The following is a 4,578-nucleotide window of genomic DNA, read 5'->3' as shown; positions in this document are numbered from 1 at the left end:
TGTGCAGATCTTTGGGATGTGCAATGAAAGGAGGACATAGCATCCCACTAGTCCTTGTTTTCCTAGTCTGAGGACAACGTTGATATAGATGGTGCTAACTTGTGTGGCTGTGATAGAAGAGTTTTGCTGGGTCAAGGTGTCCAGGCTGGAAGATGGTGAAAGTGATGAACATGTGAGCAGGAAGTACTCTGGAAATGTGTAGACTCTGGACACTTACATTGTGTCCCTGGAACTTCATCCATGATTTATTGCCATTCTACTCATATAATAGAGAAGCTGTTTACTTTTCTCTTACATAGGTGTGTTTCATAAATAGAGATGTGTGTAGACCAAACCAGACACACTTTGTTTAAGCAAAATGAAAGGATTTACATATATATTAAAACAAAAAAACAAAACTTGGGAAGAAACTAGCTTTTGCTTGCATTTTATAGCATTGTCACTGAATGTTTAGTGACACTGGAAATGTCATAAAATGAAAGACCAAAATATTATTTTTTGAAAGTACCCAAATGGAATATTTTGATACAATTTGTGTTCTCACTTTTATTTTTACTATTTTTTTGGTAGACATGGATTTTGATGCATCTAGAGGTTTGCCTTACCTGTGACTCAAATGAAAAAATAGATCAGTAGTAAGAGCTGTTCCCACCTTCCTCGTGGGAGACTCAAAATGGATAATGACATGGGTTAGTGACAGTACCAAAAGAATATTGTGACATCCTTCTTTAAGCATTTAACAAGAACCTTGATAAACTTCTAATTGTCACATACAGATCACCCAGGGATCTAAGATATTCAGCTAAGTTTGTTTATATTCTATGAGCCAGTTTCCAAAATGGTGAACACCAGACAACTGGCATACTGAAATGAAAAAAAAAAAATAAAAAAAAAATCAACAGAAGGATTAGTAGGCAATATTTATCTACAATGTAACCATATGCTCCAAGCACAGACAGGTAACTATCTAGCTTGCAGCTAATTACATAGCATTTGTTCACAATTTTTCCTATACTTTACTGGCAAATACTCTATTTTAGCGTAAATGCCTGCAAATGTAATAAAGCATATACTAGGCAAGTACATGGCCTTGCTTGAGTGGAGGGGTTGGATCTGGTGACCTCTGAAGGTCCCTTCCAACCTTAATTAGTCTGTGATTCCATATGTCAAATAACTGAGATTCAGGGCTACTCAAGGGCCCCAGTCACGTCCTCCCTCTACCCAGTGGCAGTGCTGCGGATGCTCTTCTGGCAAGAACGTATTTGAGCTATCACATTTCTGGTACTTTTCAAAAAAAAAGCTGTTCCTTTAACAGTTTATGAAGGCTTAATTTATACAATGTTGTATATTTCAGTAAGAATATTAATAAAATGTAAATATTTGATCCACTTTAAAATATATCTGTGGTTTTAAGAGGTTTTTTTAGCTGATTGTGCACTCTGCTTACTTAGCATTTTATTGAGGTGGATTTGTCTACTACCCCTTTCCAGTACCAGACACTAAATTTCTGTTGATTGTGCCTTCTCCAATTTAAAAAAAGACTGAATTCCTCTAGAGGTGATACCAAGCAGGGCAGGAGTGTGGATGTCCCTTGAGAAAGGGTCTGCAGAGGGACCCTGACAGGCTGGATTGATGGGTTGACACCCTTGACATGGTTGCTTTTTAATTGAAATTTATTTGAAGAAGGTATCACAGGAGATCAGTTGATCAGTCACTGACTGATCGGTCTGTCTATCTTCATATCAGTATATCTGCTCATTTATCTTGTGACTTAGGCATGGTGAGAGTATTATGCTCCTTGGACCATATTAAACATGGAGTTCCCTAGCACCTGAGGTGTCCAGAAAAGCATTACTGTTCATATACCTCCGTCCCTGGAGCTGCTGTTGCAGCTCTGCACGAAGGGGAGCAGTCCCATAAGGACTGGAGAAAAACCTGGCACAGAAACAGCAGCAGGTGTAGATAAGGCTGATGAAGTCTGGTGGAAATGGAGAAGGCAACTAAGGACAAAAAAGGCACTGACAACACATCTTCCTTCAAAATATGTAAGCACCACAGCAACTAGGCAGTTAATTACACTCTTAAGCATAAAACTATAACACATTTGCAGGGGATGTGAGCAGTGCTAAAAGGGTGTGCTGACTTGACTTCCATGTTTCAAAGTTAACCACAGTGCCATCCAGCAACCTTTCCCCATTTTAAATAGACTTCCAGCAAGTGAGAGGAGATCCTAAAGCCTGGACCTGTGAGTTGAGAGCCTGGATTGTCACCAGGTTGGAAAAATCTTAAAGACATCCAAACAGCTGATATGAGAGTCCTAGTGTCTTTGAGCCAACAAGCAGAATCTTAAAAGCATTTGCAAAGTCTAAAAAAATCTCCAAAACCCAAACAAAACCAAAACATAGCTCCATAAATAAAAAGAGTATCACTTATGCTGTAGCTCCAGGAGACTGAGTGGTTCTCTACATGATAAAACAGGAAGTCAAATAAAATCAGAGTGAGATGTTCTCATCCTCTGCTTTCAGGGGCTTGTGCAAACAGAGCATGCAGCATTACCCAGTGAGACTGGACTGTTTGTCCCTCCAATAAATACTTCACTGTTGAGTGTTTGTAATTTTTTTTCATTTGTATAAAATTTGAGACAGTAATTTATACAAGCAAGATTCTTTCAGGACGACATGTGGCATTAGTATTTCTGTGGTTTCAATCAACATAAAAGATCCTGACGGTCGAAAATTCACTTGTATGTGAGGATGTTCTGCAATCTGGTTCTGTCTGTTCTCTGTCCTCTGCAAAGCAGATTTGTCTGTTCTTTTATTTGTACGATGGCCAATAGAGATGCAGAGAGGTCCATGTGATCGATGTCTGACAGGTCCTTAGGTTCACCAATCACTTACCTCCCCTCACCAGCCTGACCTGGAGCTTTTGCCCACAACCACTGCCCATGATTCCAGGAGCACCTTTTCAGTTCAGGCCTGAGCTGTAAGTGTCTAAGTTCAGTTGCAGGAGCAGCCACCTCCAGATTTGCTTCTGGGATGGACCTTTAACCTCTGTTACAGCCTTATTTCCTAGTCCTGTGTCTCCTTCATCTCCTATTGCTCTGGGCAAAACTCCATGGATGAACCTGGTTCATCACCTTGTCTTAGGATGCAGATGCACCCTATTATTAGCACCCTGCCATCAGCACCATGCTTATCTGCAACAGCCTAAGACTGCCTAGGCAGATGCCTAGTCCTGAAATACAGTGTATAAAATCCCCATTCAGCCACCACTGCCTTATTACATTCCTATATTATTTACTTACTGGAGTGGGATGTCTCTGTGCAAGCAGCCTCTTCGGACAGCACCCAGGACAAGAGAGCCTGAGCAGGTGCCATTGGACACAGTGCAGTTCGCAGTCACAGCACTTATCAGGACTGCCATAGCTCCCCCCCTACCCCCCCTCATGCTGGTTTTAGTATTTTTTTCTGAGTTGCAGGGGGCAGCCCATGTTTTCCCCAGGCTTCTGTTCAGTCTTCTTCCTGTTGTAACAGTTACAGTTCAGAATCTGTCCATTAAAGGACTGGGAAGGGGCTCTACATGTCCTACCTGTGGCACATGGACCAGGAACAGCAACACAGGTGTATGCCCAAACCACACAGCTGCACCTCATCCAAAGCACTGCATTTCTCCCATCTCTGAACAGTCTAAAAGAGTATATTCTAGGTGAGGTTAACAGTCACCAGTCTCTCAGAAAATTCCAGCTTTCCAAAGCAGCCAAGGATTCCACAGCACCACCCACCCAGAGGGCAGGCAGGACTGCACCCTGCCAGGGCTCTCAACAGGGCCAGCACTAAAAAGCAAAGTAGGAATTTGTCATAGCAAACCAGCTCTTTTCTTTTCAAAGTCCTGCTCAGAACTGGACTCCAATGATTCATCCAAGTACATCCCACTGTGTCCCACCCCCTCCTCCAGTGGGAGGTATTTTAAGTTTCCTCTGCTTGGGGATTTAGCATTTCCTTCCAGCATTGCTCAGCAGTCTCCTGCAGCTGGAGCTGCACCAGTGCATGCAGGGGTAGGGAAAGAGCATGTGGGGCCAAGGCTTGTCAGGGCAGGGCCACAGCACCATTTTACAGAGTGCAATCAAGACCCTGCCTCTCAAAGCACTTCTCTCGTAACTTTGATGACTGAACTGCTCACAAATTCTGCCTTCAACAAGACGGAGTCATTCCATCCCCAAAGGCAGAAGGAAGCCAGCACAAAAGCAGTGCAGGTGTTGTGAGGAGCAGCATCCAGAACAAAATGGGATCTGATCCAATCTGATGGTGTGCATGCAGCCTCAGATTTCCACTTACACTTAATATTTGCAAATAAAAATACAAGTTAGAATACTCCTGACATAACTGGCCAGTTCACTATATAGAAAACTTGTACATAACTAGAGTGTTCAGAGTCCTATTGCTGACCAGGGAATGGCAGAAGATGTAGACTGTATTGTTGTTAATTTTACTTAAAACTAAAGGAAGTTCCCAAGTATTGGATAACAGCTTGAGGCACAAAACATACCTACCTCTCAGTTCCGAAAGTAGCTTGAATTCA

This window comes from Calypte anna, chromosome 18 (assembly GCF_003957555.1).
Source record: "Calypte anna isolate BGI_N300 chromosome 18, bCalAnn1_v1.p, whole genome shotgun sequence".
NCBI lineage: Eukaryota > Metazoa > Chordata > Aves > Apodiformes > Trochilidae > Calypte > Calypte anna.
The sequence above is the reverse complement of the archived record's forward strand: the minus strand, read 5'-3'. Positions refer to the sequence as shown.